Here is a 26,819-nt window from a genome sequence, read left to right as displayed (position 1 = left end):
GGGCGCCGATGAAGCGGATTTTGTTCGACGGGTTGAGGTGAGATTTGTCGTGGTTTAACTGGAGACCGAGAGAGTCTAGAAGAGAGAGGGTGTAGTCGACGTGACGACGGAGTAGGACAGGGTCGGATTCGACCAGAAGCCAGTCGTCTAGATAGGGAAAAACTGTGATCCCCTGGAGCCGGAGGTGGGCAGCCACGACAGCGACGACTTTGGTAAAGACCCTTGGGGCGGTAACGAGGCCAAAGGGTAAAACGGTGAACTGGTAGGTTTGGTCGAGGATCTTGAAAGAGAGGAAGCGCCTGTGGTTTTCTCGAATCGCCACGTGGAAATAGGCGTCTCGGAGGTCTATAGACACGAAGTAGTCTCCGCGGTGAAGCATCGGGAGGATGGAGGCGATGGAGACCATCCTGAACTTGGTTGGGCATATGAAGACATTGAGCATGCGTAAGTCCAGAATTGGGCGGAGGCCCCCACCCCTCTTCGGGACCGTAAAGTACCTGGAGAAGAAGCTTTGAGGGTCCTGTGCCGATGGAGAAGGCCGAATAGCCCCTTTGGCGAGGAGGGTGTCGACCTCTGCGAGAATTTCTTGAGAGGGGTTGGAGAGAAGGACCTGACCGGTGGGAGGGAGTTCCTCGAATTCTAAGGCATAGCCTTCTTGGACAATTTTTAGAACCCAGGCATCTGAAGTAATAGATTTCCATCGGTGAAAGAAAGGAGCCAGGCGGTCTATAAAGAGACCATGAGGTTGATTTGGTGGGGGAGAGGGGTGCGGAGGAGTGAGAACGACATCGGTACCGGAGAAAGAGTCTCTGGAAGGAGAGATGGCGTCAGGAACGCCGGATAGGTTGACCAGCGGTGGGGGTGACCCGGCCGCGTTGTCTTTGAGGTTGTGCAGCCCGACGGGGCTGTTGGCGATTTTGGTTGTTCGATACCGAGGGACGTCTGAAAGATTGCTGGCGGTAAGAAGGAGGCGGGAAGCGTCGAAAGCGTTGAGGAAACCACTTGGTGCGGTGAGCCTGGGGTTGATCGCCGCATTTAGTGGCCAGAACTTTAAAGTCATGGTTGGTTTTAAGTTTGTCATCGGTGCCAGCATTAAAGAGGCCCATGGCGTCGAAGGGGAGGTCCTCGATGACCTGCCTCGAAGAAGAAGATAAACCGGAAGATCTCAGCCAGGCGTGGCGGCGAATGGCAATGGCGTGGGCGATCATCTTGCCGGCCGTGTCGCCAGTATGCTTAGCCATCTGGATTTGATGATGCGCTAAGGAATCGGCCTCCTGCTGGAGGGTGGACATGACCGACCGGTCTTCGTCAGACAACTTCGCGAAGAAGGGCTGAGCTTTTTCCCAGAGGATCTGCTGGTATGCCCCCATACAGGCCCCATAGTTCGCCATTCTACAAAGTAGAAGGGCTCCGGAGTAGAGTTTTCTGCCAACCGCGTCGAACCTTTTACCCTCTCTGTCTGCAGGGGTAGTGGATTCACGACCGGAGGACTGAGAGGCCTTCACGACCATGGAGTTCGGGTCGGGGTGGTGTTTAAGCCATTCTAAGGTGTCGTCATCCGTACGATACCAGGACTCGATTCTCTTCGAGGTAGGAGGGATCGAGGAGGGGGTTTTCCACGAAGATTGGATAACATCGAGGAGATAGGGTAAGAACGGCAACAGCGTGGCTGGAGGGGCCTGGGCTTGGACCCGTTTGAAAACCGGGTCAGTTACTGCTTTGGAAGTCTGTTTAATTTCTAAACCCAGGGCATCAGCCATTCTAATCATTTGCTCGGAGAAAGCCCGAATGTTGTCGGTAGGCGAAGGAGGATCCACCTCATAGGCATCATGGGGAGGAGAGAGATCGAGGCCTAAGGATACCACCGAGGCCGAGAGAGCAGAATCCGGGCGATCAATATCTATCTCATCGTCCCCAGCCCCTTGAGGGGACTGGGGAGGAGATGACAACACAGTCTCTGGTGGCGGCACCGCCTCAAGAGCAGGAGCTATCTGCGGCCGAGTTTGTTTGGAGGCCGAAGCCTGGACCGCTCGAGCCAGGCGAGTGGTTTGTCTACCCCGTTCCGGTGTCGAGGTCGGGGGAAAGAGCTGCTGACGAGATGAACGATGAGAAGCAGCAGGTCGAGGAGATGGGACCCTGACCACTGTCTGAGTGGAGTGGTGGGGTGAGTCCTGCAACTCGCCGTCCGAGAGTTGGTGAGGAGAAGGCTGGCGAGGTCGCTGAGCGGGAGCGATCGGAGAAGACCTTCTAGAAGAAGTTGCCGAAGAAGGGGCATCCATCTTGGAGGAGGCAGAAGAGGAAGAGCGCTGGGTTGCCCTCTTCTTAGCGAGCGGTTGTTTTGTTGGAACCCTCAGGGATTTACCCGGTGTGGGAGGGATCATTGCTGAGTCGGACTGGGTCCGACGAGATTCCTCATGAGCCCTTTTAAAGGCGATCTTCATCGCGGAGGTCGATGGAGGAGCCCCGAGCTGGGATCGAGCCGAGGAAACGGAAGCTACCGAGCTCGACGTCGAGGAAGGGCCGACCCGACCAGAACGTGTCGACACCGTGGTCGTGGTGAGAGTGCACGGTGGTTTAGCGACCTTGGACGACCTGGAGGCTCTGGACGCCTTAGACGAGACCGAAGGGGCTTTAGCCGCTGAAGACGACATCGGTTCCGGGTTACGCGGCGACTTCGTGCCCGAAGTCGACGGAGCGGGTTCAGGAGCGAGCGATTTTTCGTAGAGCGCCGCTCTAAGCCTCGCGGCTCTATTTTTGCGAGCCTGGGCCGTTAGGGCCAGGCAGAAACGGCAGGTACCGACGACATGTGCTTCTCCAAGGCAGTAGAGGCACTTGGCGTGGCCGTCGGAGTCAGGAATTTTAGCGGCACACTGAGTGCAGCGCTTGAAGCGAGTCGTAGACATGAGAATCCGAAGTGAACCTTGCGGCGGAAAAAAAGGAACTGAGGAGGACACGCCGAGGGCTGCCTTATATGCCCTCCGGGGACGGAGGGGCGTGGCTACCGCCAAAATTTAAACTTCAGCTTGGGAAGAGTTTCCGTTGGGACCTGCGCAGGCGCAGCCTCTCCATTAGTGTGCATTCACAGAGTACACGAAGAAAAAGGTCTCTTTCCTTACCTATGGTCTTATGAGACCATCTAGATGATCTTAGGAGGTCTCTTTCCTTACCTATGGTCTTATGAAACCATCTAGATGGTCCTTGGAGGTCTCTTTCCTCACCTATGGTCTTATGAGACCATCTAGATGATCTTTGAAGGTCTCTTTCCTTACCTATGGTCTTATGAAACCATCTAGATGATCTTTGGAGGTCTCTTTCCTTACCTATGGTCTTATGAGACCATCTAGATGATCTTTGGAGGTCTCTTTCCTTACCTATGGTCTTATGAGACCATCTAGATGATCTTTGGAGGTCTCTTTCCTTACCTATGGTCTTATGAGACCATCTAGATGATCTTTGAAGGTCTCTTTGCTTACCTATGGTCTTATGAAACCATCTAGATGATCTTTGGAGGTCTCTTTCCTTACCTATGGTCTTATGAAACCATCTAGATGATCTTTGGAGGTCTCTTTCCTTACCTATGGTCTTATGAAACCATCTAGATGATCTTTGGAGGTCTCTTTCCTTACCTATGGTCTTATGAAACCATCTAGATGGTCGTTGGAGGTCTCTTTCCTTACCTATGGTCTTATGAGACCATCTAGATGATCTTTGAAGGTCTCTTTGCTTACCTATGGTCTTATGAAACCATCTAGATGATCTTTGAAGGTCTCTTTCCTTACCTATAGTCTTATGAAACCATCTAGATGATCTCTGGAGGTCTCTTTCCTTACCTATGGTCTTATGAAACCATCTAGATGATCTTTGGAGGTCTCTTTCCTTACCTATAGTCTTATGAAACCATCTACATGATCTTTGAAGGTCTCTTTCCTTACCTATAGTCTTATGAAACCATCTAGATGATCTTTGGAGGTCTCTTTCCTTACCTATGGTCTTATGAAACCATCTAGATGATCTTTGGAGGTCTCTTTCCTTACCTATAGTCTTATGAAACCATCTACATGATCTTTGGAGGTCTCTTTCCTTACCTATAGTCTTATGAAACCATCTAGATGATCTTTGAAGGTCTCTTTCCTTACCTATAGTCTTATGAAACCATCTAGATGGTCTTTGGTGGTCTCTTTCCTTACCTATGGCCTTATGAGACCATCTAGATGATCTTTGGAGGTCTGTTTCCTTACCTATGATCTTATGAGACCATCTAGATGATCTTTGGAGATCTCTTTCCTTACCTATGGCCTTATGAGACCATCTAGATGATCTTTGGAGGACTCTTTCCTTACCTATGGTCTTATGAAACCATCTAGATGTTCTTTGGAGGACTCTTTCCTTACCTATGGACTTATGAAACCATCTAGATGATCTTTGGAGGACTCTTTCCTTACCTATGGACTTATGAAACCATCTAGATGATCTTTGGAGGACTCTTTCCTTACCTATGGTCTTACGAAACCATCTAGATGTTCTTTGGAGGACTCTTTCCTTACCTATGGTCTTATGAAACCATCTAGATGATCTTTGGAGGACTCTTTCCTTACCTATGGACTTATGAAACCATCTAGATGATCTTTGGAGGTCTCTTTCCTTACCTATGGACTTATGAATCCATCTAGATGTTCTTTGAAGGTCTCTTTCCTTACCTATGGTCTTATGAATCCATCTAGATGTTCTTTGAAGGTCTCTTTCCTTACCTATGGACGTAGGAATCCATCTAGATGTTCTTTGAAGGTCTCTTTCCTTACCTATGGTCTTATGAGACCATCTAGATGATCTTTGGAGGTCTCTTTCCTTACTTATGGCCTTATGAAACCATCTAGATGATGTTTGGAGGACTCTTTCCTTACCTATGGACTTATGAAACCATCTAGATGGTCTTTGGAGGACTCTTTCCTTACCTATGGACTTATGAAACCATCTAGATGATGTTTGGAGGACTCTTTCCTTACCTATGGACTTATGAAACCATCTAGATGATCTTTGGAGGACTCTTTCCTTACCTATGGTCTTACGAAACCATCTAGATGTTCTTTGGAGGACTCTTTCCTTACCTATGGTCTTATGAAACCATCTAGATGATCTTTGGAGGACTCTTTCCTTACCTATGGACTTATGAAACCATCTAGATGATCTTTGGAGGTCTCTTTCCTTACCTATGGACTTATGAATCCATCTAGATGTTCTTTGAAGGTCTCTTTCCTTACCTATGGTCTTATGAATCCATCTAGATGTTCTTTGAAGGTCTCTTTCCTTACCTATGGACGTAGGAATCCATCTAGATGTTCTTTGAAGGTCTCTTTCCTTACCTATGGTCTTATGAGACCATCTAGATGATCTTTGGAGGTCTCTTTCCTTACTTATGGCCTTATGAAACCATCTAGATGATGTTTGGAGGACTCTTTCCTTACCTATGGACTTATGAAACCATCTAGATGGTCTTTGGAGGACTCTTTCCTTACCTATGGACTTATGAAACCATCTAGATGATGTTTGGAGGACTCTTTCCTTACCTATGGACTTATGAAACCATCTAGATGATCTTTGGAGGACTCTTTCCTTACCTATGGTCTTACGAAACCATCTAGATGTTCTTTGGAGGACTCTTTCCTTACCTATGGTCTTATGAAACCATCTAGATGATCTTTGGAGGACTCTTTCCTTACCTATGGACTTATGAAACCATCTAGATGATCTTTGGAGGTCTCTTTCCTTACCTATGGACTTATGAATCCATCTAGATGTTCTTTGAAGGTCTCTTTCCTTACCTATGGTCTTATGAATCCATCTAGATGTTCTTTGAAGGTCTCTTTCCTTACCTATGGACGTAGGAATCCATCTAGATGTTCTTTGAAGGTCTCTTTCCTTACCTATGGTCTTATGAGACCATCTAGATGATCTTTGGAGGTCTCTTTCCTTACTTATGGCCTTATGAAACCATCTAGATGATGTTTGGAGGACTCTTTCCTTACCTATGGACTTATGAAACCATCTAGATGGTCTTTGGAGGACTCTTTCCTTACCTATGGACGTATGAATCCATCTAGATGTTCTTTGAAGGTCTCTTTCCTTACCTATGGACGTATGAATCCATCTAGATGTTCTTTGAAGGTCACTTTCCTTACCTATGGACGTAGGAATCCATCTAGATGTTCTTTGAAGGTCTCTTTCCTTACCTATGGTCTTATGAGACCATCTAGATGATCTTTGGAGGTCTCTTTGCTTACCTATGGTCTTATGAGACCATCTAGATGATCTTTGGAGGTCTCTTTCCTTACCTATGGTCTTATGAGACCATCTAGATGATCTTTGGAGGTCTCTTTCCTTATCTATGGTCTTATGAGACCATCTAGATGATCTTTGGAGGTCTCTTTCCTTACCTATGGTCTTATGTAACCATCTAGATGATCTTTGGAGGTCTCTTTCCTTACCTATGGTCTTATGAAACCATCTAGATGATCTTTGAAGGTCTCTTTCCTTACCTATGGTCTTATAAAACCATCTAGATGATCTTTGAAGGACTCTTTCCTTACCTATGGTCTTATGAGACCATCTAGATGATCTTTGAAGGTCTCTTTCCTTACCTATGGTCTTATGAAACCATCTAGATGATCTTTGAAGGTCTCTTTCCTTACCTATGGTCTTATGAAACCATCTAGATGATCTTTGAAGGTCTCTTTCCTTACCTATGGTCTTATGAAACCATCTAGATGATCTTTGAAGGTCTCTTTCCTAACCTATGGTCTTATGAAACCATCTAGATGATCTTTGAAGGTCTCTTTCCTTACCTATGGTCTTATGAAACCATCTAGATGATCTTTGAAGGACTCTTTCCTTACCTATGGTCTTATGAAACCATCTAGATGATCTTTGAAGGTCTCTTTCCTTACCTATGGTCTTATGAAACCATCTAGATGATCTTTGAAGGTCTCTTTCCTTACCTATGGTCTTATGAAACCATCTAGATGATCTTTGAAGGTCTCTTTCCTTACCTATGGTCTTATGAAACCATCTAGATGATCTTTGAAGGTCTCTTTCCTAACCTATGGTCTTATGAAACCATCTAGATGATCTTTGAAGGTCTCTTTCCTTACCTATGGTCTTATGAAACCATCTAGATGATCTTTGAAGGACTCTTTCCTTACCTATGGTCTTATGAAACCATCTAGATGATCTTTGAAGGTCTCTTTCCTAACCTATGGTCTTATGAAACCATCTAGATGATCTTTGAAGGTCTCTTTCCTTACCTATGGTCTTATGAAACCATCTAGATGATCTTTGAAGGACTCTTTCCTTACCTATGGTCTTATGAGACCATCTAGATGATCTTTGAAGGTCTCTTTCCTTACCTATGGTCTTATGAAACCATCTAGATGATCTTTGAAGGTCTCTTTCCTTACCTATGGTCTTATGAAACCATCTAGATGATCTTTGAAGGTCTCTTTCCTTACCTATGGTCTTATGAAACCATCTAGATGATCTTTGAAGGTCTCTTTCCTTACCTATGGTCTTATGAAACCATCTAGATGATCTTTGGAGGTCTCTTTCCTTACCTATGGTCTTATGAGACCATCTAGATGATCTTTGGAGGTCTCTTTCCTTATCTATGGTCTTATGAGACCATCTAGATGATCTTTGGAGGTCTCTTTCCTTACCTATGGTCTTATGTAACCATCTAGATGGTCCTTGGAGGTCTCTTTCCTTACCTATGGTCTTATGAGACCATCTAGATGATCTTTGAAGGTCTCTTTCCTTACCTATGGTCTTATGAAACCATCTAGATCAGGGGTCCCCAAACTAAGGCCCGGGGGCCGGATGCGGCCCTCCGGGGTCATTTACCTGGCCCCCGCCCTCAGTTTTATAATATAATATATTGTATATACATATAATGTTGATAATAATATTATAATGTAATACAATATAACACTAATAATAATACCATATAATAATATTAATTATATATTCTATATTACATATAATGTTACTAATAATATTACAGTATAGTGGTATAGTTCAATATAGTGCTAATATTGTGCTATGCTAATAATATAATGTATTGTATGTACATATAATTTGTAAGCCACTCTGAATCCCCTTTGGGGTGAGAAGGGTGTGATACAAATGTAGTAGTTCTTTGGAGGTCCCTTTCCTTATCTATGGTCTCTAGCCTTCTGTGCTGATGGGTCTTCGAAACAGGGCTGTTTTGCTCAGCCTTTGGATTTTAATATTCCACCCTGGCCGGGTTCCAAGGAGGTTTTCCCGTCTCGTTCCTCATTCTGTTCCCATTTTATTGTGTGCTTTGCTGTCGCCTTGTTCCAAGCCGTACATCTCTTTCAGGGGCCCCGTGGGTGGAAGCAGCAAAGGCATTTAAATGTTGGCTGATAATTGCCTTGGCTGGGGAAGCCACGTTTGTTGTTTGGGGGGGGGGGGGGTGTTTGCGATGCCGCGCATTAATCGGATATTTATTTTTATTATTGTTATTATTATTTTGCGGAGGAAAGCAAAACAATAATTATAGTTTGCCTTAGATTTGCTTTCCCAGAGAGAGAGAATGAGAGGCCTGTTAGGTTTCATGGTTGAGTGGGAATTTAACTCTCGCCTGGCTCTAGGTTCTTGCTGCAATTATTATTATTATAATTATACGATCTCGGATACCCAGCATTGCCCGGGTTATTTGAAAAAAATCAATGTTTTGAATATACAAAATGCATAAGGTTGTGGGTGAAGTACAACTCACATCACGTTTTTACATGTGTTATATTCTTGAATGATCATATGACTGCTCAAATAAAATTATTACAGTAGAGTCTCACTTATCCAACATAAACAGGCTGGCAGAATGTTGGATAAGCGAATATGTTGGATAATAAGGAGGGATTAAGGAAAAGCCTATTAAACATCAAATTAGATTATGATTTCACAAATTAAGCACCAAAACATGTTACACAACAAATTTGACAGAAAAAGTACTTCAATACACAGTAATGCTATGTACTAATTACTGTATTTACAAAATTAGCACCAAAATATCACGATGTATTGAAAACATTGACTACAAAATGCGTTGGATAATCCAGAACGTTGGATAAGCAAGTGTTGGATAAGTGAGACTCTACTGTATTATTATTATTATTGTTATTGACACAAAGACATAGTATGACACAACAAACGAGATCTATATGCTGGATTTCATATCACAAAATCACAAATTGAACACTTCCCAAGTGTTTAGGACTCTGCAATGTATTATTGTTATTATTATTATTATTATTATTATTATTGACACAAAGACATAGTATGACACAGCAAACGAGATCTATATGCTGGATTTCGTATCACAAAATCACAAGTCTATTATTAATATTATTATTATTATTACTTACACAAAGATATAGTATGACACAGCAAATGAGATCTATATGCTGGATTTCGTATCACAAAATCACCAGTCTATGATTATTATTATTGTTATTATTATTATTATTATTGACACAAAGTGTTAGTATGACACAGCAAACGAGATCTATATGCTGGATTTCGTATCACAAAATCACAAGCTGAACACTTCCCAAGTGATTATTATCATTATTAATAATATTATTAATGTGTGAATATTATTATTATTATTATTATTATTATTGACACAAAGACATAGTATGAAACAGCAAATGAGATCTATATGCTGGGTTTCGTATCACAAAATCACAAGTCCATTATTATTATTATTATTATTATTATTATTATTATTATTATTATTATTGACACAAAGAGTTAGTATGACACAGCAAATGAGATCTATAGGCTGGATTTCGTATCACAAAATCACAAGGCGAACACTTCCCAAGTGATTATTATTATTATTATTATTATTATTGACACAAAGAGTTAGTATGACACAGCAAACGAGATCTATAGGCTGGATTTCGTATCACAAAATCACAAGTCAAACCCAAGTTGTTGTTGTTATTATTATTATTATTATTATTATTATTATTATTATTATTATTATTAATGTGTGCTTATTATTATTATTATTATTATTATTATTGAAACAAAGGCATAGTATGACACAGCAAATGGGACATATATGCTGGATTTCGTATCACAAAATCACAAGTCAAACACTTTCCAAGTGATGATGATGATGATGATTATTATTATTATCATTAGTGTGTAATTATCATTATCATTATTATTATTATTGACACAAAGATATAGTATGACACAGCAAACAAGATCTATATGCTGAATTTCGTATCACAAAATCACAGGTCGAACACTTCCCAAGTGTTACTATTATTATTATTATTATTATTAGTGTGTAATTATTATTATTATTATTATTATTATTATTATTGACACAAAGACATAGTATGACACAGCAAACGAGATCTATATGCTGAATTTCGTATCACAAAATCACAGGTCGAACACTTCCCAAGTGATTATTATTATTATTATTATTATTATTATTATTATTGACACAAAAACATAATATGACACAGCAAACGAGATCTATATGTCGTATCACAAAATCACAAGTCGAACACTTCCCAAGTGATTATTATTATTATTAATAGGTGATTATTATTATTATTATTGACACAAAGATATGGTATGACACAGCAAACAAGATCTATATGCTGAATTTTGTATCACAAAATCACAAGTCAAACACTTCCCAAGTGATGATAATGATGATGATTATTATGATTATCATTAGTGTGTAATTATTATTATTATTATTATTATTATTACTACTGACACAAAGACATAGGATGACAAAGCAAATGAGATATATATGCTAGATTTTGTATCACAAAACCACAAGTCGAACACTTCCCAAGTGTTTAGGATATTATTATTATTATTATTATTATTATTATTATTATTATTATTACTGTATTATTATTATTATTATTATTATTATTATTATTATTATTATTAATATTTTCTCTCTTAACAGAGATTCAATGAAGTTTCTGGCAAGATGAGAGATTAGTAGCCCTCAAGAAGGAGCAACATCTGATGCAAGTGTACCTTCATCCTTTCAAGTCGAAGGACAGAGTAGAGATATAATTACAGTAGAGTCTCGCTTATCCAGCATAAACGGGCCGGCAGAACGTTGGATAAGCGAATATGTTGGATAATAAGGAGAGATTAAGTAAAAGCCTATTAAACATGAAATTAGGTTATGATTTTACAAATTAAGCACCAAAACATCATGTTATACAACAAATTTGACAGAAAAAGTAGTTCAATAAACAGTAATGCTATTGTATTTACAAATTTAGCACCAAAATATCATGATGTATTGAAAACATTGACTACAAAAATGTGTTGGATAATCCAGAACGTTGGATAAGTGAGTGTTGGATAAGTGAGACTCTACTGTATTACTAATTTGAGGCCAGAAGACTCTAAGGATGCATCTACACTATAGGATTAATGCAGTTTGACACCGCTTTGTTTGTAAACTTCCTCCTTGATCGAATTGTCAGCATTAGACTTAAACAACGATAGTATTTAAATAAATAATCATAATGTAATTGAAGTCTTGGATTAATAATGTAAACGGACTAAACTCGCCAAATAAAAGAAAGAAATTATATAATCAAATAAGAAGAGAGAAACACGACATAGTGGCCCTACAGGAAACTCATATAAGTCAAAAACACGTCTCATATTTAACTTTTCTTGCAACCCAGCTCAATAATATACAATTGTAGGAGTTTTACAAGGTTTTACAAGGCCTTCCCCACCAAAGGAGAACTCCCAGGATTCTATATTATTGAGCCGTGGCAATGAAAGTGGTGTCAAACTGCATTCATTCTACAGAACGGACGTTAACCCCTTTGTCATAACAACTTCCCAGCCCTGGCATTAACATTCAGCTCTGCCTTCATCCACCTGACAAATTTCTTGGGAGCATCCCCACTCCTCCTCGCTCCTCTCCACTAATCGTTAGAAGAAGAAACAATTACTATGCAAATCATTAATGTTATCACAGCCATTTCCCATGACTGGAACCACAAATATCCAAGCGCTGGCTGCATCTGAAACAGATTCATTAATGCCAACAAAAAGCCCTGCATGCCCTGGGTTGCAAAAGGGACTATATCTTACATTTAGATTGCAAGCGCGAGGACACGGAACTGCCAAATTCATAATTTGCACATTATTTTGATACCACAAAGACTCCCACACAGCTTGATGGCTCTGGATCAAACTTGGTCCAGGTATTCTTCATTACTAAACTTAAAATAATGTGGGGATTTCACCAGAAAAGTTAAAAAATGGCACTATGTAGATAGAAAGGATTAGCTACCACCTTCTACGTATGTCAGATGCAGCCCCAAATTGCAGTATATAGAGTAGAAAGGCTTAGCTACTGGTCTCTAGATATGAATGTATGCAGTACTCAGATGCGATCGCAAGAGGGCAGTATAGAGATAGAAAGGATTAGCTGCTGGGTTCCAAGTATGTATGCAGTGCTCAGATGCAATCACAAGGGGGCAGTGTAGAGATAGAAAGGATTAGCTACCAGCTTCTACGTATGTCAGATGCAGCCCCAAATTGCAGTATATAGAGTAGAAAGGCTTAGCTACTGGTCTCTAGATATGAATGTATGCAGTACTCAGATGCGATCGCAAGAGGGCAGTATAGAGATAAAAAGGATCAGCTTCTGAATTCTAGGTGTGTATGCAGTACTCAGATGGGCTCGCAAGAGGGCAGTATAGAGATAGAAAGGATCAGCTGCAGGATTCTAGGTATGTATGCAGTGCTCAGGTGCAATCATAAGGGGGCAGTATACAGATAGAAAGGATTCGCTGCTGGATTCTAGGTATGTATGCAGTGTTCAGATGCAATTACAAGGCAGCAGTATAGAGACAGAAAGGATCAGCTGCTGGATTCTAGGTATGTTTACAGTGCTCAGATGCAATCACAAGGGGGCAGTATAGAGATAGAAAGGATTAGCTGCTGGATTCTAGGTATGTTTGCAGTGCTCAGATGCAATCACAAGGGGGCAGTATAGAGATAGAAAGGATCAGCTGCTGGATTCTAGGTATGTTTGCAGTGCTCAGGTGCGATCACAAGGAGGCAGTATAGAGATAGAAAGCATTAGCTGCTGGATTCAAGGTATGTATCCAGTGCTCAGGTGCGATCACAAGGGGGCAGAATGACAAGCTAACATCAAATTTAAAAGTAAAGAAGAGGTTATGGAAAAAAATGATTTTGAGAGTATTTGGAGAAAATTTCTAGAAAAATTATTGGAAAAAGAAGACGGGAATTTTCCCCCAAATGAAGAATTGGTTGGACTACAGAAGAAGAATTTTGGTTGGACTACAGAAGAAGAGATGGCTCTGGGGAAGGGAAGCACAGGGGTGAATGTAAATAAAAGAGGGGGAAATGAATAGAATCTATATATATAAATGAGTGATGGAATCCTGGCACCGAGCAAAACAACAAAACTAAACACCCCCCAACCTCCAAATTTGACAACACAATCCATCATCCACGCCTCTAGGTTGATACAACAAAAAGAAAAGAAAAATAAAGTCCTAATTAGAGGGAGAGGAATAATTGTTTTTATCCAATTGCTGCCAGTTAGAAGGCTAAGCTCTGCCCACTTGGTCTCCTAGCAACCCACTCAGCCCAGGGGACAGGCAGAGTTAGGCCTCACTTAGGCCTCTTCCACACTACCTATAAAATACAGATTATCTGATTTTAACTGGATTAGATGGCAGAGTAGACTCAAGGCCCTTCCACACAGCTACGTAACCCATTTATAATCTTATATTATCTCCTTTGAACTGGATTCTCTTGAGTCCCTACTGCCATATAATCCACTTCAGTGTGCATTTTATACAGTTGTGTAGAAGGGGCCTCATATAATCCAGTTCTAAGCAGATAATATAATATACTTTATTTTCCATACCACCATACTTCGCCACAGTAACGTGTGGCCGGGCACAGCTAATATGTTTATATAATTGTAACTTTTTCTTAAATAATAATAATTTTTTAAAAAATTAAGTTGAGCATTCAGCTCACAGCAAGCAGAGCGTGAAGTGCCACGTGGCTGTGAAGAATTTAGAGCTTAGAAGGCAAAGAACCAAAGTTCAGTCTTTAACATTACAAAAAGGCTTATTTACACAATTAATATCTACATTTCTTTATAGTAAAGAACTGGGTCCTGGCTACACCGTGACCCCCATTTTTGAGTCCTGGGAGCCATGGGATTTCTCTTACGGCCTGCACTTTCCCCATTTGTCTTCCGCTGTAATACACTGAGGATTTCCCAGGTGTTCTGTCCTCTCCAGACCCCGGATACTATCAGCCGTGTCCCGGTGGACAATTTACGCTTTAATTAAAGGTGCGCGTAGCTGACGTCTTTTAAATGGTCCCCCACCGTTTTCCGCCGGGACCAAAAAAAAAAAAATCCCTCTTTGAAAGGGACAGAGACAAAGGGACATGAAGAGGCCTTTGAAAAGCATTGGCGTGTTAGCACCTGGAATGATGAATATGCCGGAACCCGTTTCAGGTGGGAAAGCGTCAGCCACATCGCCACCGCTCTGGGATGGAGAGGAGGCACTTCAAAGCAAAGCGCTCGCCTGTTTTTTTATGTAAGGAGGCTCTCACGCGATTCTAAGGAAACAAGCAAGCACCCATTACGGCGCTGGAGAATGCGGCGGTTGCGCACTTTTCAGTCTGCAAAGAAACCAGGCACTCGTGCTTTGTTAATGTACGCAGCCGTGACATCCGTGGCCTCGCTGGGTTCCAAATATTCCATTAAATTGGGAGTTCCATCTGGCGAGAAGATTTCTGGGATTCCTGTAGAAGGTTTGCCGAACATGAACGGCGACGCTGGAAGCACACCAGGATCATGGTGCGTTGTCCTGGACATCAATGCTATGGCAAATGTATTCTAGGTCTTGGCACACTAGTAGGAGCCCCCGGTGGCACAGTGGGTTAAACCCTTGCTGACTGACAGGTTGGATATTTGAATCTGGGGAGAGCAGGTGAGCTCCCTCTGTCAGCTCCAGCTCCCCATGCAGGGACATGATAGAAGCCTCCCACAAGGATGGTAAAATATCAAAACATCTGGGTGTTGTTCGAGATTCCTCTTCTTCCGAAGAGGAAGGGGAGCAGGAAAGTGTTCATGAATCTGAGGGTGAGTTAGAATCTGAGGAGATTTTGCAAGTACAGTAGAGTCTCACTTATCCAACATAAATGGCCTTGCAAGCTTCATGTCCTGGCTTGGGGGAATCCTTTGTTCAGAGCTGTTAGCTGTCCCCTGATTGATCCCTGTCTGGAGTTCTTCTGTTTTCAGAGTGCTGCTCCTTATTTACTGTTCTGATTTTGCTGACCACAGTCTTCACATGTTCATGCTTGATGTTGTCCAGCTGTAATATGCCCAGATGTTTATAGGTCTCTGGCTGGTGACACTTTATTGTTTGGCCATTAGGCATATTTATGCCCTCACTTTCAATGATTTTTCCCTTCTTCAATGCCACTGTCGAACATTTGTCCAAGCCAAACTCCATGCTGATATCAGTGCTAAAAATTCAGACAGTGTTAGTCAGAGACTGGATTTCAGGTTCCGTTTTCCCATATAGCTTCAGGTCATCCATGTACATCAGATGCGAAATTTTGTGAGAATTCTTAGATGTTTGATACCCGAGATTTGTTTTTTGTAAGATTGTTGACAGAGGGATCATGGCAATAATGAAAAGCAGAGGGGACAATGACTCTCCCTGGAAAATTCCTCTCCTGATGTTATTATTATTATTATGTGTGAATATGGAAACGGGGGGAGGTAGGAGGTGGATATACTCGGGGTTTGGCGGGAATACGTTAGTTCTAGCTTTGTTTTCAACTTGTAAAGAAGGTCTTCAATAAAGCATTTCCTGTGTGAGCCTGCTTTGAGTCCTATAGCTTTCAAGAGCTGACATTATTCCACTGAGTGTGCTGTACTTTATGTTTTGCTGAAGTAAGACCGTTTTCATTTACTTACTGTTTTAAGGTTGTTCTTGAAAGACAAAACAGGACAGAGATGGTTGATATCGTGCAAGAATTAAGCAGAGGCTGGATGGCCATCTGTCGGGGGTGCTTTGAATGCGATTTCCTGCTTCTTGGCGGGGGGTTGGACTAGATGGCCCATGAGGTCTCTTCCAACTCTACTATTCTATGATTCTATGAAAATGCCTCCGAGGTCTTTGAACCGAGGTTGGATGTGTGTCTTTCAAGGGTGTTCAGTCTCCTACAGGACAAGGAATTAGACTAGATGACCTTAGGATCCCTTCTTGCTTGGGCTCTACCTTTCCTGTCCAATAATCTATTTCTCTGAACACTTGCCGCCTGCAGGCATTTGACAGTTGCGAAGCTGAACAGCTTTTCAAATACCTTACATCTTTCCATGGCTATGATTGTTGCATTTGAAGGAAAGGGGCATGACTACATCAGAGATGCATCACGCACAGCAGGCATGGATTTACACAAGCCTCTCTTTCTGCCGCTAACCAGCTCGCAGCTGAGAGTTGTGGGTTTTGCCACTGTTGTGTCGCCTTGGCTGTCTTTCATCTCGAAACCGCAATCCCATTATCTAATGAAAGCGATCTTCATCTTGGACTCTGTCTGCAGTTGTGCTATTCTGACATCTGCGCGATCCCCACCTCCCCGTCTTCTCTGTCCATCCGTCTTTTTCAGAGGCTGAAATCTCAGCAATTGAGCCGCATCACGATGGCCATGGCTATCATCTTTGAAGCGAGACGCTCTTTTGTTTTAGCCACTAACCTAGTAGCAAGTGCCACCGGGGAAACAATGATTTCCAGAATTATAGTCTATGTTTATGTGCATTCCTGGTTCATCCAAATTTTAATGGTCCTTTGCTCTTTTCAGAGACATTCAAAATATTTAAGAATGACAAGCGCATTTGTTTTTGGGAGCTGGCGTGTGCTTTATGATGGTGACAGGGCCGTCATTAAAATGGTAAGGACAGTCAATTATACTTTCAGCAAAGGGGCGATGGGGGAGATTATGTGTTTCATGAAGGGCAGGTCTGACGGGTTGATTATACCCATAAGGACATAAAAAGCTGCTTTTTGTCAGATCAGACTAAAGGTCTTTCCAATCAAAATGCCTGTCTGGTACAGGGACTGATCAAGGCTGAGCAGCGGGTGTGGAAATCTGCTCCCTGTTTTAGTCTGACCTTTAAGACCAGCTTAGATCCACAGTGTACTTTGCGGAGATGTACTTTGCGATCCCCGTTGCCTTTTCTACCTTCTGGACCATAAAATTGTCTGCAAGGCAAGAGAGGAATTTGTTGGACTCTGTACTCTTGGCCAAGTTTGTTTTCCAGCAGTGGTTCCCAACCAGTTGTTCATGGACCACAGGTGGTCCTTAAGAAACAGAAAAATGGTCAGTGGGTAGCGTTGTTGTATGTTTTCCGGGCTGTCTGGCCATGTTCCAGAAGTATTCTCTCCTGACGTTTCACCCACATCCATGGCAGGCATCCTCAGAGGTTGTGAGGTATGGAGAAACTAAGCAAGGAAGGTTTATATATCTGGGTGGAAGAAAGAACTCTTGTCTGTTGGAGACCAGTGTGAATGTTGTAATTAATCACCTTTGTTAGCATTCAATGGCCTTCTCTGTTGGCTCGACTTGGTCCGGATTAAGGTTTATGTATAAGGTGTTGTGGACGAAGGGCTCAAGTATTTTATAATGTACTAGCTGTGCCCGGCCACGCGTTGCTGTGTCTAGGACTTACATTTTCTTTTCTTTTTGTTGTATGAACGTAGAGGCGTGGATGAGAGGTTGTGCTGTCAATTTTTGAGGTTGTGGGGCGTTTAGTTTAGTTGTTTTGTCCGGTGCCGTGATTCCATTACCCTTTTATATATATAGATAATAATATGAATAGTATATGTATGTATGTACTTTTTCTTTTCTTTTTGTTGTATGAACGTAGAGGTGTGGATGAGAAGTTGCGCTGTTAATTTTCGAGGTTGTGGGGCATTTAGTTTAGTTGTTTTGTCCGGTGCCGTGATTCCATTACCCTTTTATATATATAGATAGTTTCAAATCTATTTTTTGTATTTTGTTAAATTACCTAATTGTTTTATCTTTTTGTACTGTATATTGGCATTAAATTTTGCCAGATTGTGAACTGCCCTGAGTCCCTTCGGGTGAGAAGGGCGGGATAGAAATGATGAAAAAATATAAATAAATATATTCTCAGCCTCACATCCTGGCCTGGGGGAATCCTTTGTTCAGAGTCCTTAGCTGTCCCCTGACTGATTCCTGTCTGGAATTCTTCTGGTTTCAGAGAAGAATCTTGTGTTCCGATTTGCTCCTCAACTCCACCTCCTGGCCTGCGCTCCAGTTCTGGATGGTTCATCAACCTTGTCTCCAGGTTTACCCTTTGACTTCTGGCTTGCTCTTCGACCCTGCCTATGTTTTGTAATACAGGTAGTTACTGGTCTCCATTCTCAGAAAATACTTGTCTTTCTATGAGTTTGGCATCCCGATCTTGTGGGTCTGAGGAGATGCGATTGTATCAGAGGGCTTGACTGCGAACTATTGATTTGGTAGGGCATTCCGGGTGGAAACTGGAGGAATGTAGCAGTCAATGGGTTTGTCGAAGGCTTTCATGGCCGGGATCACAAGTTTGTTGTATGTTTTCCGGGCTGTATGACCATGTTCCAGAAGTATTCTCTCCTGATGTTTTGTCCACATCTATGGCAGGCATCCTCAGAGGTTGTGAGGTATGGAGAAACTAAGCAAGGAAGGTTTATATATCTGGGTGGAAGAAAGAACTCTTATCTGTTGGAGGCCAGTGTGAATGTTGTAATTAATCACCTTTGTTAGCATTAAATGGCCTTCCCAGCCTCACATCCTGGCCTGGGGGAATCCTTTGTTCAGAGTCGTTAGCTGCCCCCTGATTGATTCCTGTATGGAATTCTTCTGTTTTCAGAGTGCTGCTCCTTCTTTACTGTTCTGATTTTTGGAGATTTTTTTTTGTTCATTTCCTCCTTTCTGTTGAAGTTGTCCACATGCTTGTTGATTTCAATGGCTTCACTGTGTAGTTGTTGGAGTGGTCAACCATTTCTGTGTTCTCAAATAATATACTATGTCCAGGTTAGTTCATCAAGTGCTCTGCTATGGCTGATTTCTCTGCTTGAGTTAGTCTGCAGTATTGGATCCTTCCTTCCTTTCCTGGACTTGAAGCTGCTGCCAGAGCTCAGTTTCAGGCCTAGGCAGCAGGGAGCTGGGTTGCAAGAAAAGTTAAATGCGAGACATGTTTTTGACTTATATGAGTTTCTTGTATGGCCACTATGTCATATTTCTCTCTTCTTATTTGATTATATAATGTCCTTCTTTTCTTCGGGGAGTTTAGTCCGTTAACATTATTAATCCGACACTTCGATTGCATGATAATCATTTATTTAAATACTCTCGTTGTTTAAGTCTAAGGCTGGCAATCCAATCAGAGAGGAAGTGTTAGATCCCAGCCAGCCAGGGCACCAGGGCCTGCAGTGTTTCGGGACTTGCACTTTGACACAGATAATGATGAGGAATTTACTGACATGGAGGGGCCTTTACAGCTGCAGGTGCCCAAAGATATTGACTCTGGAGAATTACTAATTCGAGAAGATTCTACTAGTCCTCCCTCGCAGACAGAGCCAGATGTTGAAGAGACGCCTGGGAACAGGGTTTTTAATCGGAGAGATTAAAGAAAGAGGCCACTTCTGGAAAAAGAAAGGCCTTCCTGGGGTGTGCGTTTGCAGATAGCTCTTCGTCAAAGCAAATCCTCGCTTCATCTGTGTGGATGTTCTTGCTTCATGCCTAAGAGAAGTTTCTTGGATCTTTGTACCTTTGGGCCTTTGTTTTGGGATCTACTGTCTACTGCCTTGACTTATGGATTATCAGATTGCTATGGTTTATGGACTAATGGATTTTTATGGCTTATGAACGAATTGGATTCCTGTTGACTCTTTTACTACAACTTTGAGAAACCTTTCAACCACCTGCTTTCATTTATATATTTGCTTTTGCTCAATAAAACTACAAAAGACTTTTCCTGTGTCTGACTGAGTGTCTATAGCAAGGTGAACTATTCTGAGGTGCGACACTCTATACCTAATTTTCTTTGGATTTATAATTGTTTAAATAAAGATATAGTGTGTTATATTGGCTCTTGTCTGGTTTTCGAGTGCTCACGCTGCCTTGGGGTGCAACAGGAAGTTTACAAACAAAGCTCTTCAGGAGGGAGATGGAGACCCGCCCCCCTCTGGTGTCTGGAACTGAGCACAGGCCTCCAAGATGCCAAAGACATGGGAAAGCCTATATATACCTCTATCTATGTGAAATTTGTTAATGTGGGATTTGTGTATTGGTAGTGTTTAAATGAAATTTGTGTCTTGCCTGTATTGCATACTGATTGCATCATCCAGAGTGTAACATAGTCTGGAAAGAGTTAATTACTAAGAGCTGTGATGTCCTTGATGTGTGGCTGGAACTGGGGAGTGTCCAGACACAAGTGTTTGTGTATTGCTGATTGCATCAGTTCTGTTCTGTTCAGTTCTGAGTCGAGTACTGTCTGCTTGGAGTGAGAGTCCTGTGTTCGTCCATTGTCTACAAGTCTGTTTGTCTTATTATTACTGAAGTCAGTAAAACTTTGTATATAGTTTTACCATCGTCTCTGATGTCTCTTCGTTCTGCGTTCCACTGATTCCATCCAACTACTGCTGCGCTGCAAACTACTCTGACACAATTGTCTGCCTTGTCAATGTATAAACAGCACTGAATGTTTGCTATATATGTGTGTTCTGTGATCTGCCCTGAGTCCCCTTTGGGGTGAGAAGGGTGGGATATAAATACTGTACATAAATAAATAAATATCTTCTCTTACAACTTGAATCCGTTGCTCTGTGTCAGGAAAACCCTACAGTGTCGCTCTAAGCTGGAGTTGACTTAAGAGCACACAGCAACAACACAAGAGAGTAGTCGCTTCTGCAACCGCCCCTAATAATGACAAAAGAGTGAAGGGGGAAGACTCGTAAGATGATTCCTAGAAGGTGCCTTAAGCACTCTTGTGGTCAATACAGCAGAGTTCTACTTTGAGGATTCCTCGCCCCAGTTCTGAACTTTGCATCCTTCATCTCCGCTGGTGCTCTCTTCCTACAAACTGGAGTGTGGGTTATTTGAGAACAGATGTCACCTTCGAGCAGAATGAGAGGATTTGGCCAGAGGCCTGAAGATTTGAAGAACAAAGCAAAGGAGGTCCACAGAGAGAAAGAGCAAGAAAAATAATGGAGGCTGAATGCCTTTGAGTTTAAGAGGAAAAAATTGGGCTGGATTTTCCCATAAATTAAGAACACCATGGTTTAGACTCTCAGATTTTATCAGGCTTTTACAAGGGTTGAACGAAAAGTAATACCTCCACCTTCGTTACTTGGGTTTAGATGGGAATCTATATATTTACTAGCTGTGTCCGGCCACGCATTGCTGTGGCGAAGTCTGGTGGTCTGGGAAATAAAGTATTGAGGAATTGGTGGTAGTTAAGGTTAAGGGTAAAGGTTTTCCCCAGACATTAAGTCCAGTCATGTCTGACTCTGAGGGTTGGTGCTCATCTCCATTTCTAAGCCGAAGAGCCGGCGTTGTCCGTAGACTCCTCCAAGGTCATGTGGGATGACTGCATGGAGCGCCATCATCTTCCCGCTGGAGCAGTACCTATTCATCTACTCTCATTTGCATGTTTTTGAACTTCTGGGTTGGCAGAAGCTGGGGCTAACAGTGGGGGCTCTCTCCGCTCCCCCAATTCAAACCTGCGACCTTTCAGTCCAGAAGTTCAGCAGCTCAGCGCTTTAACACACTGCGCCATCAGGGGATATTATTTTGTAAAGGTTGTGAATATACAATATTTCTGATTTTTTTGTCTGTTGGAGGCAAGTATGAATGCTGCAATTAGGGGAAATGATTAGGATGTAATGGCCTTGCATCTTTAAAGCCTAGCTGTTTCCTTCCTGAGTGAATTTTTTGTTGGGAGGTGTTAGCTGGCCCAGATTGTTTCCTGTCTGGAATTCCCTTGTTTTCAGAGTAGTGTTCTTTGCGATATTAATTAGATAATCTGTGGAAGAGGCCTAAGTGAAGCCTAAGCCTGCCTGTCCCCTGGGGTGAGTCAGTTGCTAGTAGACCAAGTGGGTGGAGCTTAGCCTTCTAACTGGCAGCAATTGGATAAAAATCAATTATTCCTCTCCCTCTAATTAGGATTTTATTTTTCTTTTCTTTTTGTGGTATCAACCTAGAGCCGTGGATGATGGGTTGTGTTGTCAAATTTCAAGGTTGGGTGGGCCTGTAGTTTTGTTGTTTTGTCCACTGCCCTGATGCCATCACTCTTTTATATATATAGATAAGAGTGATGGAATCACGGCACCGGACAAAACAACAAAACTACAGGCCCACCCAACCTTGAAATTTGACAACACAACCCATCATCCACGGCTCTATGTTGATACAACAAAAAGAAAAGAAAAATAAAGTCCTAATTAGAGGGAGAGGAATAATTGTTTTTATTCCAATTGCTGCCAGCCCACTTGGTCTCCTAGCAACCATAGAATTATAGAATCATAGAATCGTAGAGTTGGAAGAGACCTCATGGGCCATCCAGTCCAACCCCCTGCTAAGAAGCAGGAAATCACATTCAAAGCACCCCCGACAGATGGCCATCCAGCCTCTGCTTAAAAGCCTCCAAAGAAGGAGCCTCCACCACGGCCCCGGGGAGAGAGTTCCACTGTCGAACAGCCCTTCTCACAGTGAGGACAGACAGAGTTAGGGCCTCACTTAGGCCTCTTCCACACTGCCTATAAAATACCGATTATCTGATTTTAACTGGATTATATGGCAATGTAGACTTAAGGCCCTTCCACACAGCTATAATGGACTTAATGTAAGGTAAAACCTTGACCCTTTACCTTAACTACCACCAATTCCTCAATACTTTATTTCCCATACCACCATACTTTGCCACAGCAACGTGTGGCTGGGCACAGCTAGTAATAAATAAAAAGATAACTTACAATAAAATTAATTTAAAAAATACAAATACAGTAGAGTCTCACTTATCCAACATAAACGGGCCAGCAGAACGTTGGATAAGCAAATATGTTGGATAATAAGGAGGGATTAAGGAAAAGCCTATTAAACATCAAAATAGGTTATGATTTTACAAATTAAGCACCAAAACATCATGTTATACAACAAATTTGACAGAAAAAGTAGTTCAATACGCAGTAATGTTATGTTGTAATTACTGTATTTATGAATTTAGCACCAAAATATCACAATGTATTGAAAACATTGACTACAAAAATGCGTTGGATAATCCAGAACGTTGGATAAGCGAGTGTTGGATAAGTGAGACTCTACTGTAATAATACCATATAATAATATTAATTATATGTTATATGTTACATATAATATTACAGTATAGTGGTATAGTTCAATATCGTAATATAGAATGCTAATATTGTGGTATGCTAATAATATAATATCAATAGCTTTTGATGAGTAAATGACAAAGTTTGACATGGACTGATTTAAGGATGAAGCACGAGGATCTTGGACGAAATGAATTAATCATATATACGTTTTTAAGGTTTCTATAATGTGTTTTAACAATGTTATTAATGAATCTGTTTATATTGTTTTGTTTTTATGATTGCATTTTGGGCATTAAATTTTGCCAATTTTTGTAAGCCACCCTGAGTCCCCTCGGGTGAGAAGGGCGGGATATAAATGTTGTAAATAAATAAATAATAAATATAATATATTGTATGTACATACAGCTGCTCTGAGTCCCCTTCGGGGTGAGAAGGGTGGGATATAAATGTAGTAAATAAATGTAGTGAATAATTAATTAATTAATTTTAGACTCAGGCTCGCCCAAAGTCTGAAATGACTTGAAGGCACACAACAATGACAACAACAATCCTCATTCACTTGACTATCTCATTGGCCAGAAGCAGGCCCACACTTTCCATTAAAATCCTGATAGATTTATGTTGGTTAAGATTGTTTTCATTTTTAAATATTGTATTGTTCTTTCATTGTTGTTGTTGTTTTGCACTGCAAATAAGACAGGAATTTGTTCGAAATTTTTTTTCAAATGATAATTCGGCCCCTCAGCAGTCTGAATGATTGTGGACCAGCCCTCTGCTTTAAAAGTTTGAGGACCCCTGGTTTGCATAGAACTACAGGAAGCCTCCCTGCCTTTCCAAGGTGGAGCAAAAGCACCAGGCTCGAGTCTTCTATTTGTTCTTCTCCTCCCAATAAATTGAGATGTATTTGCAAAAGTGTCAGGCCGAGCCTGGAGGAATGAAACTATAAAACAACAAAAGCTGCTCGGTGCCTCGATGACAGACAGACCTAGATTAATGTACCAGCGTTTTTATGGTCTGTTAACAGCTGATATGGGTTTTAAATATATTATCTCCCCTTCTATTGTCTGTCACTGGCAAACCCACCCCCTGTCTATTGTGTCTCTTTCAAAGAGGTGGAATAATCAGAAGCGAAGCCTGATTCTTTATTTATATATCCTATTATTATTATTACTCACCCCCGGCTTCACTTCTTTCCCCATTGATAGATTGTGGCTATTTCTCCCTCTCCCTCCATCGTTCCTCGCCAGGTACGAGTTTTCCCCATGGCCTCTTCATGGGCAATTTACCTTGAAATCTATTGAAACATCTTTAATTCCGGGAGCTTTAAAAAAGATATCTTCTTCCCTTCAGTGCTGTTGGAGGAGGCTAACTGAAATACGTTACTGAAAGAGGGGTTGACACAAGGAAAACATGGGAATGGGGAAGTATTACAAGGAACAACATGGGTCTCGTCTACACTGGGTTGTTGTGTGTTTTCCGGGCTGTATGGCCATGCTCCAGAAGCATTCTCTCCTGACGTTTTGCCCACATCTATGGCAGGCATCCTCAGAGGTTGGGAGGTATATGGAGGGTGGGGGAAAGAAGTCTTGTCTGTTGAAAAATTCCAGACATGAATCAATCAGGGGGCGGCTAACTACTCTGAACAAAGGATTTGCAGCATTTTATCAGTCACCTCGTGTTTACAATATTTATATGGTGGACTTTACCCAGTCTACTTTTACAACCTCTCCGCTTTAATCCATGTTTTTATTAGTTTTGGTCATTTATTTTTTTAGGTAATGTTTAAATTTTATAATTGTGCATGTCTCTTGTCTATTATTGTGCTTTATATTGCTACTGTTTTTATTTGGGCTTGGCCCCATGTAAGCCGCCCTGAGTCCCCTTTGGGCAGATAGAGGCAGGGTATAAAAATAAAGTTATTATTATTGACACAACGACGTTGTATGACACAGCAAACAAGATAGATATGCTGGATTTCATATCACAAAATCACAAGTCGGACACTTCCCAAGTGTCTAGGACTGTGTGATGTATTTTCGGATGATGCGTGCAGATCCCAGTAGGGTGGCCTTTTGCAGTTGGCAGATCGTGATTTTGTCAATGTCTATTGTTTCCAAATGCTGGCTGAGATCTTTTGGCACGGCACCCAGTGTGCCCATCACCACCGGGACCACCTGCACTGGTTTCTGCCAGAGTCTTTGCAGTTCAACCTTGAGGTCCTGATAGCGGCTGAGTTTTTCCTGTTGTTTTTCGTCAATGCGACTGTCACCTGGGATGGCAACCATCAATGATCCAAACCTTTTTCTTTTCCACAACTGTGATGTCTGGTGTGTTGTGTTCCAGAACTTTGTCAGTCTGGATTCGGAAGTCCCACAGTATCTTTGCGTGTTCATTTTCCACGACCTTTGCTGGTTTGTGATTGTTGTTGTTGTTGTTGTTGTTATTATTCCCCTATGCCAGAGAAGCCGTTGAAATCCACAAGCATGTGGACAACTTCAATAGAAAGGAGGAAACCATGAACATGAACAAAATCTGGCTACCAGTACAGTAGAGTCTCACTTATCCAAGCCTCGCTTATCCAAGTTTCTGAATTATCCAAGCCATTTTTGTAGTCAATGTTTTCAATATATCGTGATATTTTGGTGCTAAATTTTTAAATACAGTAATTACAACATACCATTACTGCGTATTGAACTGCTTTTTCTGCCAAATTTGTTGTAAAACATGATGTTGTGGTGCTTAATTTGTAAAATCATAACCTGATTTGATGTTTAATAGGCTTTTCCTTAATCCCTCCTTATTATCCAAGATATTTCCTTATCCAAGCTTCTGCCGGCCCGTTTAGCTTGGATAAGTGAGACTCTACTGTATTTTAAAAAACTCCAAAATCAGAACAGTAAATAAGGAGCAGCACTCTGAAAACAGAAGAACTCCAGACAGGGATCAATCAGGGGACAGCTAACAGCTCTGAACAAAGGATTCCTCCAGGCCAGGACATGAAACTTGCAAGGCGATTTAATGCTAATCAAGGTGATTAATTACAACATTCAAACTGGCCTCCAACTGACAAGAGTTCTTTCCCCCATCCTGGACCTTCCAGAGATATATAAACCTTCCTTGCTTAGTTTCTCCAACCTCTGAGGATGCCTGCCATAGATGTGGGTGAAACATCAGGAGAGAATACTTCTGGAAGATGGCCATACAGCCTGGGAAACACACAACAATCCTGTGATTCCGGCCATGAAAGCCTTCAACCACACACTCATCTACACTGTTTGAAACCACATTATATAGTGAGTATAGACTCACATAATGCATTGTAACTGC

General features: G+C 41.7%; 2 long non-coding RNA genes across 3 annotated transcripts in view; one reads left to right on the top strand and one right to left on the bottom strand.

Annotated features, from left to right (window-relative positions):
• The window catches only part of LOC134293112 (uncharacterized), a 214,411-nt gene that overhangs the window by 47,901 nt on the left and 139,691 nt on the right, over positions 1–26,819 (bottom strand). The window lies entirely within an intron of this gene.
• LOC134293111 (uncharacterized) overlaps positions 13,903–26,819 on the top strand; it is a 46,963-nt gene continuing 34,046 nt past the window's right edge. The window contains exon 1 of the long non-coding RNA XR_010000145.1: positions 13,903–14,941. This is a non-coding gene — a long non-coding RNA (uncharacterized LOC134293111). The remainder of the gene's footprint in view (positions 14,942–26,819) is intronic.

This window comes from Anolis carolinensis, unplaced genomic scaffold (genome assembly GCF_035594765.1).
Source record: "Anolis carolinensis isolate JA03-04 unplaced genomic scaffold, rAnoCar3.1.pri scaffold_7, whole genome shotgun sequence".
In the NCBI taxonomy this organism is placed as follows: Eukaryota; Metazoa; Chordata; class Lepidosauria; order Squamata; family Dactyloidae; genus Anolis; species Anolis carolinensis.
Note: the sequence above shows the minus strand (reverse complement) of the source record. Positions and strands in the feature narration are given on the sequence as shown.